We start from the raw sequence: 18,059 nt of genomic DNA, 5'->3' as shown, positions 1-18,059 counted from the left end.
AACAACATTGAACACAGTGCCAAATAATGTCGTTACTACCCTGCATGAATATGCTGGGAGCTAACCAACCAGGTTTTTTTGTTTTTTTAAATGTTTTATCTGTTATTTTACCAGGTAAGTTGACTGAGAACACGTTCTCATTTACAGCATCGACCTGGGGAATAGTTACAGGGGAGAGGAGGGGGATGAATGAGCCAATTGTTTATTGTTAGCTAGCTAACAATAGGCTTTAACTGGAAAAGTAAATGGCTCTGGGATACAAATAATAACTTCAGCTAGGGAGCCAGGGAGCTAACGTTAGCTCAAAATGAAACCACTTTCTGTCAAAATTGGAAACGTGCAATATCTGAAAATGTAGCTAGCTAATGCTAGACTATCTTACCTGTATACATCATCATGTGGCATCTGGCTCCTTGTCAGGAATGCCATGCCACGGTTGCCCTTAGTCTGAAGATGTAATCCAGAGACAGGTGTTTTTTCCATCTCTTTAGCTATCATACTCTAATGCCACTGATTTCAAAACTTGATCCTCCAGAAGGTATAGCTCCACCACACAATACATAAAAAACAGCCGCGTTCGACAGGATTACCAACACAAACTGACGAGTTCAAATACACATAAGCCTTCTATATGGCAAACCAATCTGAACTCCTCTCTCGGCATGTCCAGGCCACTCATTATCTCAGCCAATCATGGCTAGTGGGAAGTTTGCTGGCTTTTTATGTGACTTAACCAACAATGCTCGTAATTTAACAAATGTGTTTGTGTTTACAGATTGGCTCAACCCTAACTCCAACCTCAACCATTATCATAACCCTATCGCTAGGGTTAGGGTTAAGCCAAGATGGGAAACGAAGCTAGAGTTAGGGTTCCGAATCAAATTAAACTTTACTGGTCGCGTACACCGATTTGCAGACGTTATCGCAAGTGCAGTGAAATGCTTGTGTTTCTAGTTCCAGCAGTGCAGTAATACCTAGCAATAAAAAAATCTATACACACATAAAACTAAGTTATATAGGATGAGCCATGACTAGAATGCAGTACATACATATAAAGTAGTTGAAACACTATGTAAACATTATTAAAGTGACAGTGTTCAATAACTCTTTGTACATAGTGCAGCAGTCTCTACGGTGCTGGGTAGAGCACCGAATGGTAGCTGGCTAGAACAGTGACTAAGGTTCAGGACAGGGTACTGGGTGGAGGCCGGCTAGTGGTGACTGTTTAACAGCCGGATGGCCTGGAGATAGAAGCTGTTTGTCAGTCTCTCAGTCCTAGTTTTGATGCACCTGTACTGTCTACGCCTTCTAGATAGTAGGGTAGCAGGGTCAACAAGCTGTGGCTCGCGTGCCTGAGGTCCTTGATGATCTTTATGGCCTTCCGGTGATGTGTTGGGCTGACTGCACCACCCTCTGGAGAGCCCTGCGGTTGTGGACATTGCAATTGCTGTATACGGCGATGATACAGCCCGACAGGATGCTCTCAAAGGTGCATCTGTCGAAGTTTGTGAGAATCTTAGGGGCCAAGTCAAATATTTTCATCCTCCTGAGGTTGAAAAAGTACTGTTGTGCCTTCTTCACCACACTGTCTGTGTGAAGGGACCATTTCAGGTTGTTGGTGATGTGCACACAGAGGAACTTAAAGCTTTTGATCCTCTCCACTGGGGCCCCGTTGATGTGGATGGGGAAGTGCTCTCTCTGCTGTCTCTTGTAGTCCATGATCAGCTCTTCCATTTTATTGACATTGAGATGGAGGTTATTTTCCTGGCACCACTCTTTCAGGGCTCTCACCTCCTTTCTGTAGGCTGTGTCATTGTTGTTGGTAAATCAGGCCTACCACTGTTGTCATCAGAAAACTTGATGATTGAGTTGGAGACGTGCATGGTAGTGGTACGCCAGTCAGATGTTTGTTTACTCGCAAATAATTGAAAATCTGAGGCCCGCACCCGGCCCTAACCGCTAATATAGAAAATGCGCTGTGGGCTACAGTCAGAGACAGCGGAACGATTTTTGACAGAGTTGCAGGAATATTTAGATATGTTTCTGCTTATAATTTCCGACATTTTAGTAGGCTATTAGTCAACTTGTCTATAATTAGATACATGCAGCTTCTCTTCTGTCATTATATGTTGCCCTAGAAGACAAAATAAATACTTGCTCACCAAAATAATGTCACAAAATCGATAGAATGAATGCTTCAATGTAAAAAATCTATAGAATGAATGCTTCAATGTAGTTGACATCTGTAAAGTTCTGTCATCTCTGCTTCTTTCGGGCAGCAAAGACGTTTAGGGACCGGGGAGAAAACACAATAAGCCCCCAAAAAACACAGAAGATTTGTGTGCAAAATTTCCAAGTGACATCAGTTTGACTGGTTGTGAAGGACCCAACATGTTTCTGATGGTTTTAGTTTGGCTTGGATGCATATTTTATGTGGTTGATATACTATCAGCTTTTATGATGCTGATAAAGATAGATACTGTCTGTAGAGGTGCTAACTGCGCGTTCACATTCTCCCAAGATGCTGAAAGAAAGAAATCATATTTCTCCACTCCTGTTCCTGAGTAAAAATGTCACCCACATTTGGCATATAATTTTACTTGAAGTAGGGTTCCCCCTTGCGTTGCAAGGGCCGCGGCTTTTGTGGCGCGATGGGTAACGATGCTTCGTGGGGTGTCAGTTGTTGATGTGTGCAAGGGTCCCTGGTTCGAGCCCAGGTTGGGGCGAAGAGAGGGACGGAACCTACACTGTTACACTTAATTCTGCAGGAGTTAATATTAAGGCTTTGTAAGAGGTTATGGACCTACAGTCAAGTGTCCAGATTTCAGTTTCCATTTAACCCATCTGAACAGTAGGCTACAGTTCCCTTGACAGTCCTCGTCTTGGGACTGTCGAATTTGTATAGCCCTCAAATCATCACACATAACATAGCTGGCACTGCTATCATCCTCTTTTACCACTTCACCAAATCTTTCCCAAACATGACTTTTCTGGCATTCCCTTCTCTTTATTTTGGACTCTCCACTCTCTCGCAGCTTTTCTTGTTTGAATTAAACTCTGACATTGTCTATTTTGCCTCTGTTGATCAATGTTAACTTTTTCTGCCCATTCCCAAAAGCATTTGGCGATTTGTACTGCAGGTTTTCAGGTTGGGTTTTACTGATAATGACAACTGTACAGAGAAACTATTGTGATGCAGCCTGTTATCAGCAAATAAGAGTCAACATAATAACATTTTGGCATCAAGGAACATAATGCTTATGTGAATACATTGCACGCAGTAGCACTCACTTCTGCCATCATTAAGTGCTTTGAGAGGCTAGTTAAGGATCATATCACCTTCACCTTACACGTCACTACAATGCTCTAAACCTAAGCTTTAGAGCTTTACTGTACACATGCAAAATAGCACTAATGCCAGATATCCTAAAATGTAGCCTGTAGATCTAAATTGCACAAGAATTAAACATTTAAGTATTTTTTAAGGTATGGTTTGCTCTTTATTCATCCACACAATATTTCATGACCCTAAACCGGCCGGGCCTGCAGTTATAACCGTGGGGTCTAGACCAGTGTGGTGGAGTTTTTTTCCCCCGACCTATACCATTTGGGGTCGGTCTGTCAGGAAGTCCAGGACCCAGTTGCACAGGGAGGGGTTCAGACCCAGGGCCCTAAACATAGTGATGAGCTGAAGGCTGAGCTGTAGTTGATGAACAGCATTCTGATAGGTATTTCTCTTGTCCAGGTGGGATAGGGCAGAGTGCAGTGCAATGGTGATTGAGTCGTCAGTGGATCTGTTGGGGCGATATGCGGATTGTAGTGGGGATTGTAGTGACGTGTAAGGTGAAGGTGATATGATCCTTAACTAGCCTCTCAAAGCACTTAATGATGGCAGAAGTGAGTGCTACTGCGTGCAATGTATTCACATAAGCATTATGTTCCTTGATGCCAAAATGTTATTATGTTGACTCTTATTTGCTGATAACAGGCTGCATCACAATAGTTTCTCTGTACAGTTGTCATTATCAGTAAAACCCAACCTGAAAACCTGCAGTACAAATCAGTGGACATTTAATCTACAATACTTTACATTAGGTATGTTTGAGATCTGAAGCCTACTTTGGAACCAACAGCAGAACGAATCAAAATAAATTTTTATTTTATTTTTATTTAACCTTTATTTAACTAGGCAAGTTAGTTAAGAACAAATTCCTATTTACAATGACGGCCTACCCCGGCCAAACCCTAACCCAGACGACGCTGAGCCAATTGTGTGCCACCCTATGGGGCTCCCAATCACAGCCGGTTGTGATACAGCCTGGAATCAAACCAGGGTCTGTAGGGACACCTCTAGCACTGAGAAGCAATGCCTTAGACCGCTGTGCCACACGGGAGCCCTGTTCTTCACATGATTTCTGTGTATTCTCTTGCTCCATACAATATATTTTTTTATGTATACCTTAATTAACATGTATTATGCTAAATCCTCATCGTTCTTCAAGTGCAGAAGTAGATACAAAGCCTTTATATTTTGTTCTGTCTCACTACGTTTTTGTGATACTTTTTGATGTTGATACCAGATGACTCCGTTGACAGTGTGTGGACTCAGTTCTGTATTACCACCAGCCAGTGAAGCTAAGGTAAATAGAAACACTGATATGATTGTAATGAACTGAAACCAATTTTACCAAGGCTGATACCATGAAAAGAAATGTCAGAGACCTGCATTCAGACAGAGGGTTGCAAAATGTTGGTCATTCTCGGCACAGATGGGCAGTATTTCTATTACATGTATTTGAAACATGTATTTCAATTACTTCTGAGTATTTTGTATTACACTTGGCTGAACTACACTCCAATGTATTGTTGGGTTCTAGCTTGAAATATACTTGTTACCATACTATAACTTATTGATTACTTTACATGTATAAGGAATGTACAGTACCAGTCAAAAGTTTGGACACACGTACTCATTCCAGGGTTTTCCTTTATTTTTACTATTTTCTACATTGTAGAATAATAGTGAAGACATCAAAACTATGAAATACAGACCAAAGGACAGATGTCCACCGGTCTATGAAGTTCCACAAATGAACTTTTAACAAGGCACACCAGTTAATTGAAATGCATTCCAGGTGACTACCTCATGAAGCTGGTTGAGAGAATGCCAAGAGTGTGCAAAGCTGTCATCAAGGCAAAGGGTGGCTATTTTGAAGAATCTCAAATATAAAATATATTTTGATTTGATTAACACTTTTTTGTTACAACATGATTCCGTATGTGTTATTTCAAAGTTTTGATGTCTTCACTATTATTCTACAATGTAAAAAAAATAGTAAAAAATAAAATAAAAACCCTTGAATGAGTAGGTGTTCCAAACGTTTGACTGGTGCTGTATATGTTGGGGTCAATGGAGGGTGGATAAGAACTAGGTGTATGGAAAGTTACTTGATGAGACAAGGAGGAGTGCAGATAGTTCACATTCTGTTAAAACATGTTATTGTTAAATCTCATGGATCCTAAGGAGGGAGGCAAAGGGCAACAGTCTGGTTTCAGTCACTGATAAGGTAGGACAGCCATGGATTAGGGAGGTGCGAGGAATTAGGCCCGAGGTCAGGTTGTGTGATAAGAGTATCTGCTAAATAAATCAAATATAATTGTGTACAGTTGAAGTCGGAAGTTTACATAAACTTAGGTTGGCGTCATTAAAACTTGTTTTTCAACCACTCCACAAATTTCTTGTTAAGAAATTATAGTTTTGGCAAGTCAGTTAGGACATCTACTTTGTGCATGACACAAGTAAATTTTCCAACAATTGTTTACAGACAGATTATTTCACTTTTAATTAACTGTATCACAATTCCAGTGGGTCAGAAGTGTACATACACTCAATTGGCTGTGCCTTTAAACAGCTTGGAAAAATCCAGAAAATTATGTCATGGCTTTAGAAGGCTCTGATAGGCTAATTGACATTATTTGAGTCAATTGGAGGTGTACCTGTGGATGTATTTCAAGGCCTACCTTCAAACTCAGTGGTTCTTTGCTTGACATCATGGGGAAATCAGCCAAGACCTTAGAAAGAAAATTGTAGACCACAAGTCTGGTTGATCTTTGGGAGCAATTTCCAAACACCTGAAGATACCACGTTCATCTGTACAAACAATAGTATGCAAGTATAAACACTATGGGACCAAGCAACTATCATACCACTCAGGAAGGAGACGCGTTCTGTCTCCTAGAGATGAATGTACTTTGGTGCGAAAAGTGCAAATCAATCCCAGAACAACAGCAAAGGACCTTGTGAAGATGCTGGAGGAAACATGTACAAAAGTATCTATATCCACAGTAAAACGAGTCCTATATCAACATAACCTGAAAGGCCACTCAGCAAGGAAGAAGCCACTGCTCCAAAATGGGAACTACAAATGTGTTTCATGTGCACTGTGCAATAGCATTATAAAAACATCCTTCTTCAGACACCCACATACAGTTCGAAAAATTCATGTTAGGGGTATCATCTCATGCAAGACCATGGGAGTAATCTCATCACCTGTTCATGTGGAAAAGCCTACGTAGGACAAACGAAAAGACCATTAACACAATTCGTAGCTAAACACTGCAGTTCAATCAGGTGTAAAATTGTTGAAGCTAACCATCCAATCTCCTCCCTCAAATACACAGGCATTGAGCATGTTGCTCTGCCAAGGAGAGGAAGTAACATCGAGATCCTAATACGACAAAGGGAGGCTTACTGGATATCCTATCTAAAAACGTTGACCCTAGTGGTCTGAATATTGACTTTGACCTCAGGACCTTCTTATTATGAACAATTCTTTATTTTATTAAAGTCTTATAAAATGATATATTCTTTCTACAGCTTATTAGCGTACACCTAATATGTTCCCCCTGTTGATGATGCTTATTATGCATTAAGTTTGAACCAAAAGATTACATGTAACGAATATGAAATGAAATAGAAAAAAAATCTATATGTGAAATTTAATAAAACAATAATTTATGTTGATGCTAATATTATGTACAATATTCAATTATGTTTCTATATGATAACAATAGCCTGATATTTCATTTGCCAAAGTCTATTGTTTTTTAATAGTTTCACTAATTCATTCTAATTAACTTAATCATTATGGCACACCCCTAACTATTGTCATTGGTTGCACTAATTACACAGTTTGTCTACATAACCTTGTTCAAGAATTCATGGCATTGCCCTGAAGAAGGCACAGTTATGCCGAAACTTTGGTAAATACCCAATAAATTACTGGGAGTTTATATATTTGGAGTGTGCGACTCTCTTTATTTTGATAGTTTATTCGCCGTAAGTCAGCACCTCCACACAAAAAAACATTTCTGGCTGTGCGCCAGCTCATGTTTCTTATGAGTCTGTAATACCAACATGTTTCAAGCAGACCACAATAGTCCCTGTGCCCAAGAACACTAAGGTAATCTGCTTAAATGACTACCGACCCATAGCACTCATGTCTATAGCCATGAAGTGCTTTGAAAGGCTGGTCATGGCTCACATCAACACCATTATCCCAGAAACCCTAGACCCACTCCAATTTGCATACCGCCCTAACAAGATCAACAGATGATGCAATCTCTATTGCACTCTACACTGCCCTACACCTGGACAAAAGGAACACCTATGTGAGAATACTATTTATTGACTACAGCTCAGCGTTCAACACCATAGTGCCCTCAAACCTCATCACTAAGCTAAGGACCCTAGGACTAAACACCTCCCTCTGCAACTGGATCCTGGACTTCCTGATGGGCTGCTCCCAGGTGGTAAGGGTAGGTAACAACACATCTGCCACTCTGATCCTCAACACGGGGGGCCCTCAGGGGTGCGTGCTCATCCCCTCCTGTACTCCCTGTTCACTCATGATTGCACGGCCAGGCACGGCTCCAACATCATCATTAAGTTTGCCGATGACACAACAGTGGTAGGCCTGATCAGCGACAACAACGAGACAGCCTATAGGGAGGAGGTCAGAGAACTGGCCGTGTGGTGCCAGGACAACAACCTCTCCCTCAACGTGAACAAGACAAAGGAGATGATTGTGGACTACAGGAAAAGGAGGACCGAGCACGCCCCCATTCTCATCGACGGGGCTGTAGTGGAGCAGCTTGAGAGCTTCAAGTTCCTTGATGTCCACATCGCCAACAAACTAACATGGTCCAAGCACAGCAAGACAGTCATGAAGAGGGCACGACAAAGCCTATTCCCCCTCAGGAGACTGAATAGATTTGGCATGGGTCCTCAGATCCTCAAAAGGTTCTACAGCTGCACCATTGAGAGCATCCTGACGGGTTGCATCACTGCCTGGTATGGCAACTGCTCGGCCTCCAACCACAAGGCACTATAGAGGGTAGTGCGTACTGCCCAGTACATCACCGGGGCCAAGCTTCCTGCCATCCAGGACCTCTATACCAGGCAATGTCAGACGAAGGCCCTAAAAATTGTCAAAGACTCCAGCCACCCTAGTCATAGACTGTTCTCTCTGCTACCGCACGGCAAGCGGTACCGGAGCACCAAGTCTAGGTCCAAAAGTATTCTTAACAGCTTCTACCCCCAAGCCATAAGACTCCTGAAAAGCTAATCAAAGGGCTACCCAGACCCCTCTTTTATGCTGCTGCTACTCTGTGTTTATTATATGTGCATAGTCTCTACCTACATGTACATATTCCCTCAATTACCTCAACTAACCGGTGCCCCCGCACATTGACTCTGTTTCGGTACCCCCTGTATATAGCCTCGCTATTGTTATTTTACTGCTGCCGTTTAATTATTTGTTACCTTTATTTTCAATTTTTTACCAGACACTTATTTTTCTTAACTTCTTAAAGCATTGTTGGTTAAAGGCTTGTAAGTAAGCGTTTCACTGTTGTATTCGGTGCATTTGACCAACACAATTTGATTTGAGGAGGCGGATAGTACGAGTCTCAGTTTATTAAAGTACAAGGGGCAGGCAAAAGGTAAGTCAAGGCAGGCAAAGAGTCGTTATCAAATCAGAGTCAGGCAGGTACAGGATGGCAGGCAGAGAACTGGGAAGACTAGCAAAAACAAGCACATTGGAACACATACTGGTAGGCCTGACAAGACAAACTGGCAACAGACCAACAGAAAACGCAGGTATAAATACACAGGGGATAATGGGGGGAGATGGGAGACACCTGGTGGGGGGTGGAGACAAGCACAAAGACAGGTGAAACAGATCAGTGTGTGACAGTAACATCTATTGCTGGTTAACAAACGATGGCCAATTCAAGGTCTGTCTGTTGTGTTGATTTGCATATAGCATGTGTTTTAATATTTGAAAGGCTTATGTTGGTTCTCTTCATATTCGTTGAAAGGTTTATCTCCCATTTTTACCTGAATGACTGTTTGTTGATTTGATTGGTGCGATTTCTCAATTGCATTAATTATATTTTTCTATAAAGTGGAATTATATTGCCGATACATTTTAGTTTAGCTTCCTTTCACTCCCTCCGTTTTCGACAAAGGTGAAAAGTTAAAAAGTACTTAATTTTTCGCCAGACAAATGTGTTCAGTTAGAATTCTCTCTGGGTTCAAGTTCATTTAAAAATAAAACTGTGAACTTGCTATAAGGAGTGTTAGCAGTTTTAGGTATGAGGCACTTTTGTGATTTTAGGAATGTGTGAGGGGCAATACGCAACCAGGCCTTTTATGTCAAGTAGTAGTCCGACAATATGAGTTGACTCCTCATTTAAACAGCATTCTTGGTGGACCATTCTTGATACAGATGGGAAACTGTTGATCGTGAAAAACTCAGCGGCGTTGCAGTTCTTGGTACACTCAAACCAGTGCACCTGGCACCTACTACCATACCCCATTCAAAGGCACTTCAATCTTTTGTCTTGCCCATTCACCCTCTGAATGGCAAACATACACAATCCATGTCTCAAGGCTTAAAAATCCTACTTTAACCTGTCTCCTCTCCTTCATCTACACCATTTTGAAGTGGATTTAACATGTGACATCAGTAAGGGATCATAGCTTTTACCTGGATGTTCCTAATGTTTTGTACACAAGCATTTTCTGCATTCTAACTTTCAGGGACTACATTCCTAATGGCACCCTATTCCCTTTATAGTTTCCATAGGTCTCTGGTCAAAAGTATTGTAGTATGTAGGTAATAGGGTTCCATTTGGGATTCAACTACAAAGCTTTGTTTCAGTTTTACCAGACACATAAAGTCTTGGCGGTAACACTTCAAACACTCATACATTTTTTATTTTTTTATTTCACCCTTATTTAACTAGGCAAGTCAGTTAAGAACAAATTCTTATTTACAATGACGGCCTACTCCGGCCAAACCCCGACGACTCTGGGCCAATTGTGTGCCGCTCTATGGGACACCCAGTCACAGCCGGATGTGAAACAGCCTGGATGCACTATGCAGAAATTGCTCCACCATTTCCTGGTTGCTAAAATTCTAATTGTTCACCTAATATCTTTACCATAACCAAAAATGTTGTATTTTCTGCTGTTTGAAGCTGGTGTACAAAACCGAAATATGCCAAAACAAAACTTAAGAATGGCAAGCATAGAAATAATGCACGTAGAACAGATCTACCGCTTCTTAGAATTGCTTTCAATGAGAGTGACAGATGTATAACTCACATTTATATGCGAATTTGGTCGGGTCACCCCAAAAAGTTACATATTGCAGCTTTTAAGTATCACTGTAGCCTACTTTTGTTTCTCATCACTGCATCGCATGTCCCTGGTGGCATTTTGATTCCCCCATCATTCTTCCATCATCACATTTTAATATAAATTAATTCACTTCAGCAATCAGATCCGGATGAATCATTGTAAATGCACGTTTATGCACCATATCCGAAGCATTTTTTGACCTACTAGGCCTGTCTGGTAAACAATAGGTTGTCTTGTGTCAAACTTTATTTTTGCAGGAAGTGCACGGAGATACTGTATATACAAATCTATCCTCTGTAGGGACAAGGGCACATATATGTAAATATAATCCATATTTATAGTAATCCATAGCCTATTATCTGACAATATTCATCGTTACTCATTATCACTTCATTCTTAAGTTCTGAACGCAATGCATAGTCATTATAATATAACCTTCTTTGTAGTGGATATCATGCCTGCACAAATCAGTACAATCAAATTGTATTGTCATATGCATAGGATAGACATGCTTACTGTTGGCAATCTTGTTCATTCATAGGGTTATGCCAATTTTATCATGTCATGTTGATCTAGCGCACATTTGCAGTGTAGGCTTTATGTTTGGTTTCAGGTGTGTTGCCCACGGGCCTACTCTTTCCTCTTAACATGTTGTGCTGTTTCATCTTCCCTTGATAATGCTCTCTCCTCTCTATTAATTATATTATATTAGAATGTATGGAACACCATATAACACCGACACGTCTTTTATGGTCGTACCCCACCGGCCGTGAGCACTCCCATCCACTGGTCTACACAGGCCAATTGCTGTTGTGTTGTTCAGAGCTATAGGAGTGGACTCAGATCTGTTACAATTAACAAGTGCGCCCTCTGCTGTCAAGGCGGTCAATATCAACACCATTACAACAAATATCTTAATATGGCTGTTTGCTAAACAACATGTTGTCTTGTGTCAAACGTTCTTTTGCAATTTAGCTTTGCTCTACAGGGAAAAGGGCATATCTATGCTGTTGGAAGTGGCTCAATGGATGGAATGCAATATAACATTGGTGTGTCATCCATGGTCGTGAACTCCCGTCCACTTATCTACACAGACCGAGTGCTGTTCAGAGCTACTTGGTTGCATAGGAGTGGACTCTACTAAGGTGAACTCGAGAGCTCGTCGAACGGCCTCACGACAATCCATCGCAGCAATCGTGGATTGGTATTGTATAATAATCAGAGACCACGTGTTTCATAACCCTGTAAGCAAGTCATCGTATCCTTGTCATCGTAGCCTTGCTCAAGTGGTAAATGGCAACATGGGTAATTTTATCAATTGATTCATCAGCGATTCAGATGGAATATGTTTTCCATTCTTTATGAGCCCAGTAGACTTTAACTCTCATCACTATTGGCATTTTTATTGAATTTGTATTTCATTGTCATAAACAAAATGTCTTCCGTTTACTGGATATGTTATGTCAGTCTTTGGAATTACTCTGGAATTATTACTGCAATTTAACAACATTAAGTCCTTTTTTTTACCTGGAATCCTCTTTTTTTTCGCTGGCATTGGTTGGGAAAATAAAGAATTGGGAGATGTTTACAGGACAAGGTATGTCGATCCTAGTGCAAAAACATTTCTTGAACTCAAACTTTACATATACTGTGTCAAACATTCATTTAAAAGCAACTTACAACATGCTAATGTGAAAACATTCAGTTTTAACATTTTTGTCAAGTGTTTTTTATCATCTGCCTGTTTCTTGACTGCGTGCTGCAGTCGGTGAATTTAAGTGCCTGTATGTGTGCGTGCGCAAGGCTACTCCCTCCATTCATAGTTTGCAATCTTTGAGATCAGAGAAATAACTTTTGGACTGATTGCATGCTGCTTTCTTGAGTTCTTCTCCACTTTGGACCCCTTGTCTGGGTTGATCTTGAATAGGCACCTGCGTTGGATGAAATAACATAGATAATGTCATTTTATACTAGTGTGTCCGCCATTCTTAATCACTAGCAGTGGTCCTCTACCCCTTCAGATACAATAATTTAATTTGTTGACTAACAAAAATGTACCTGCAAAAATCTATTTATCTAATTTAAAGGTGCTACATCTAGGATATTTGCAATGTAATATTAGAAAATGTCTACGATACAGTTAAAGTACCAGTGGAACGCTAATGTTTCACAATATTCTTTCACCAGAAAATATATTGGGTGCATAGAAATTGTATCCTGAAATCTTACATTTCTATTGTCCAACAAGGGACTGGTGTGGTTCTGTTTTGAAATTGAAAGTTGTAGTTAACAGTAATGCATCCTAGATGACAACACCAGACAAGAGTTAGTTATGACGTGTGCAAAGAAAGTAATGTCTATTGCAATAAGTGCGCAATATAACGTTACACGTTACTTTCCCAGGTGCTACAAAGAAATCCTGGAAGAACTATACAGTCAGTCACTTCAAATGAAATTGTAGTGGGTAATAAGGGATGAATTCATACCTCTGCAGGAACTCCAATTTTGCTGCCAGGTCAGAGGGGTAATTTATGTTAAAGGAATAATATGCCACAAACATCATTACCAGGGCATCGTTGAAAGTAAGAATGCCATTCAGGACGATCTGGTCCACAGAAACCATGAAGTTTTCAGCAGTTAGAGGAGAACTCCCTATGGTAATAACAGACAAGGGGTGAAATGTTTTACCACTGTTTATCTTCCATTCAAACTCTTCCTCTCTTTACCCATCTCTCTCACTACCTCCTGCAACCTCACCCACCATCTCCCTCTTTTGTTCCTGCTCCATCCCTCTTCCTCAAACTCCCTTTCTATCTCCCTCACACACACCCACACAGGTCTGACAAATTGTTACCCAATAGGAAACACTTAAGTTGTACATTAGAACACTATATAATATTAAATTCATATTTAAATGCTATTAAAATAGTAATAAGTAGTGATGGGAAGAATAAAAAAAAAACAAGCTCTGACGCCCAGTTCAGTTGTCAAAGTTACAACACCTCGTGCCTAATGACGTTCGAAGCTTCGGACCTCACACAACAACCTGACAGGAGTCGGACTCCTCTGCTCCTATTCATCAGTATAGCTTCTGTTAAGTCTACTTTTTGTTCCTTAGAGTGCATATTGGTTTACTGTTTATTTTATTTCCCTTAATGGTAAGAGAGATAAGTTGACTTGTTTATTTGGAAGTTAAACGCCTTGTTTATATAATTTCAAACACTATAAATTGCCCTTGGTTATTTTTGTCTCGTTCCTTTTCCACTTGTCCTGCTTTATTGTTATGCAGGACCAGTCACAATAGTTTTAATACAGGATTACAAATAGCATTTCGGTTCACTTAAAATAAGCTATTAGTTTAAATTAGGAATATATTTTAAGTGTATTGAAATGCTATGTCCAATCCTGTATTATATGTATAGTAAAGTACAAACAAGGGTTATTTTTAACACACTTACATATAATGATTACTTTTAATACTATTCAGTGTACTAAAGTAAAACTTATGTGGTTCCAAAATAATACACTTCAGGAAAACCGCTGATTTCACTTGGGTATGTAAAGTGAAAACGCAGAAAATGTCTTACCACAAACAGCGATGCATGGTATGCTTGGCAGCATTGCGCAGTCAATTTCTGATGGAAGGCAAGTTTCATTAACGTTGAGGAACATCTTGTTCTCTTCTTCACTGAAGAAGATAAGTAGCAGCAAAACATACCCAGGTAGGTTGGCTTCTGGCTTCTTTGACAGTTTCAATATCTGACAGTGTCTTGGCAATCTTGCTCCTCCACTCACGAGGGAGAGATTTGAAGTAGGACACAATTCTCACACATTTTCTCACCATGGCTTTCTTATGCTCTCATTGAGATCAACACCAGTAAGTTCTCTAAAATGAGTCTTGATGCCAGGGGTCTCGTGTAGATATGGCCAATCTTTGGCAATGTCAGAGGTCTCCATACCACAAATGACGTATTTCCTCTGGGAGTAGAGGTTGCTGCCATTTTCTTTTCAACACTCTTGTCTTTGCTTCTGTTTTTGTACATCTTCTTTAGTTCTTCTTGTGTATTTTTTGTGTTTCTGTAGTTTCATTGGCTGGTAGCTGTCCTGGTCGCCAGTTGATACAGCCGTAAGAATCCAGGCATATCCTCTTGGATGATGGATCCTCTGACTCACTTGACTGTCTTCTGAGGGAAAGGGGGGTGTTCCCTCGCTTCAAGTTATGAACTCGGCTCTGCAGCTGCTTAGTGAGGGAGTCGTGTCCACTACCAACAATTTCACTTTTGATAACTTCTTGGAATAACTTAGGATAAGTCAACACCATCTTTCTGGCTACTTCACTCAAATGCTTCTTTCCTGTCATTGGACAAACAGTAAGGATTTCACCTAAAATAAGGCGAATAACTTCATGTTACTCTCCCTTCCAGTTGGGCGCTCCTTGTTCTCCAGCTTTCTTGCAACCTCAGATGGCATTCGATTCCAAAGAATCACAAAACTGAAGTGCCAGTTACTGCGCTTGAACTTGAGCTAGCCGGTGGTGAGCTTGTGCTTTCAGTGTTGTATCTAACACCTGTGAAAGTGCACAAGAAACACATTTGGGGTTCTCTTAACTCCATACTTTACTCTCTGACACCACATACATTATCGTCACTGAGTTTCTAATCCAAATTTAACTCCCATTGTAACATATACATCTTGCTATCAATTGTCTGCTTGTTAAATATTATTATTATTACATAAAACATTTGATAAAAGCTATTTAAATAGTAATAAGTAGTGATGGGAAGAATAAAAAAAAGCAAGCTCTGATGCCTGTGGTGGCTAAGTTCTGCATTACCAAATGAGAAGAGTTACAAACACACCAGTCCGAGTTAAACTACATCTTTAATACTTAAGATACATTTGCAAAAGCACTTGACCCCCAATAATGCACTCTCTTGAATGAACCATTGAATGAGGTAATTACACAATGGCTACATAGATCTTTTATAGCAACGATACACCCCCTTCAACGTACATTGACAAACCACAGATACTTAGTAACAGTTCACAAAGGTTAAGTTTTGTATGACAGATATCCATAAAACACAGCAGGCAGTAACTGCTATGTCAACCTGGTTCATTGAATAGCCCAGTATCTGGTCTCCTTAGAACCGTCCCTCCCTGGTACGGTATAGAACAAAAACACAATTTCATCCAATGGCATATATCAATTGTCAACTCTAGATACTCCCATCTCAAGCAAACCCCCTCTTGACCCTACTCCTGGACAGGCTCACTGGGGAGTGAGCCTCTAGGCCATATATTATCACAGGATAAGTGCGAGATCTAAGAGAGGACATACAAGGGTCCATTTACTGCCATAATCCTCCCCACAATAAAGAAAAGGAGGGAGTGACTTGCTCACAGACATTGTGGAGACAAGTCATTGGTTCCCCATTAATCACGCCATCCCTTCACATGGTTTAAGAAATAGGTAAAGACACATTCCCATGACGACAAGTCTGACCTCTCCCCTCTCTGGGCCCCAAGTGTCTGAGCCCCAGCTAAGGTAGACGTGCAACTGAAAAGACACCAGAGTCCAATGGACACTTTCTAATGACAAGTACCTCAAATAAGCATATTATACTAATAAAACATCTTAATTATCTATGTTACCCAACTAATTCTGATTCGTCCACGACACGCCCAGTTCAGTTGTCAAAGTTACAACACCTCGTGCCTAATGACGTTCGAAGCTTCGGACCTCACACAACAACCTGACAGGAGTCAGACTCCTCTGCTCCTATTCATCAGTGTAGCTTCTGTTAAGTCTCCTTTTTGTTCCTTAGAGTGCATATTGGTTAACTGTTTATTTTATTTCCCTTAATGGTCAGAGAGATAAGTCGACTTGTTTATTTGGAAATGAAACGCCTTGTTTATATAATTTAAAACACTTTAAAAGCCATAAAACTACATTTGACACACCATGAATAGGAGGGCTACACTAGGCTTAATCAGAGTCTGAGAAACTGAGCCTAGATGAGACCGTTCTAATGTTTGTGTAGATTGAAATCATTGGTAGTATAGGTCGAAAAGCTTTCCAAAAGTTGTGATTTGAACTATTTGAAATAGACAAAATATTACCTGACTTGACACCCACCTTGAAAATATTTTCTTGTCAATCATATCGTCATACATTGAGCCCATTTAAGTTTTGGGTGTATATGCACTTTTTAAAAAGCAAATGTATAGCCCGTTTAGCATTTTCTTATGTACTTACTTAAAGCAAAGGAACGATCCTTCCTGCGGGGTATTTGGGGTATAACAGACACACTTCATTCCTATTCAGTACTATCCTTTTCACCTTGGATAAAAAAAAATGCTTGATTACAATGACAATTGACTTCAAAAGGGGACAACAGCGATTATTTATTTGTACTTCCATGCTAAGCTACTCAGTTTGCTAAACTAAGCTAGCTATGAATCTTACTTCAGTTTGAGGATTGCAGGGAATTTCCACAATTCCAATTCAAGTAACTGTTGAAGAAAGAGAGAGAAAAACATGTCATCAGGTGGGATTGACTTACAGCAAACTACCTAGCTACCAAGATTAGCGCGCGCTAGCTAGCAATTTATCGCGCTAGCTAGGTTATGAAATGCAGCTAGCAATCCAGCTAAATACCTGAATGTCAATGATTCAAAATTCAGGATAAATAAAATGTTAACTGTCAAAATATGTTACAAAAAACATTTGCTTATCTTAGCTGTCTTGCTGCTAGCTAGCCAAGGTCTGGTTGGCAGCTAGATCAGGTAGGATTAGCTAGCTAAACTCAGCAAAAAAAGAAACGTCCTCTCACTGTTAACCTTGTTTATTTTCAGCAAACTTAACATGTGTAAATATTTGTATGAACATAACAAGATTCAACAACTGAGACATAAGCTGAACAAGTTCCACAGGCATGGAAATGGAATAATGTGTCCTTGGACAAAGGGGGGGTCAATAAAAAGTAACAGTCAGTATCTAGTGTGGCCACCAGCTGCATTAAGTACTGCAGTGCATCTCCTCCTCATGGACTGCACTATATTTGCCAGTTCTTGCTGTGAGATGGTACCCCACTCTTCCACCAAGGCACCTGCAAGTTCCTGGACATTTCTGGGGGGAATGGCCCTAGCCCTCAACCTCCGATCCAACAGGTCCCAGACGTGCTCAATGGGATTGAGATCTGGGCTCTTCGCTGGCCATGGCAGAACACTGACATTCCTGTCTTGCAGGAAATCACGCACAGACTGAACAGTATGGCTGGTGGCATTGTCATGCTGGAGGGTCATGTCAGGATGAGCCTGCAGGAAGGGTACAACGCACAGCATTGAG

At 40.5% G+C, this 18,059-nt stretch overlaps 1 long non-coding RNA gene across 1 annotated transcript; it reads right to left on the bottom strand.

Annotated features, from left to right (window-relative positions):
• Window positions 1-11,419: 11,419 nt before the first annotated feature.
• Window positions 11,420-15,561, bottom strand: LOC115192164 (uncharacterized). The gene is made up of 2 exons (XR_003877889.1): window positions 14,296-15,561; window positions 11,420-13,360 (listed from the first exon to the last, which is right to left on the bottom strand). It is a non-coding gene; the product is annotated as an uncharacterized LOC115192164 (long non-coding RNA).
• Between the last annotated feature and the right edge of the window lie 2,498 nt (window positions 15,562-18,059).

This window comes from Salmo trutta, chromosome 4 (assembly GCF_901001165.1).
Source record: "Salmo trutta chromosome 4, fSalTru1.1, whole genome shotgun sequence".
In the NCBI taxonomy this organism is placed as follows: Eukaryota; Metazoa; Chordata; class Actinopteri; order Salmoniformes; family Salmonidae; genus Salmo; species Salmo trutta.
The sequence above is the reverse complement of the archived record's forward strand: the minus strand, read 5'-3'. Positions and strand labels throughout refer to the sequence as shown.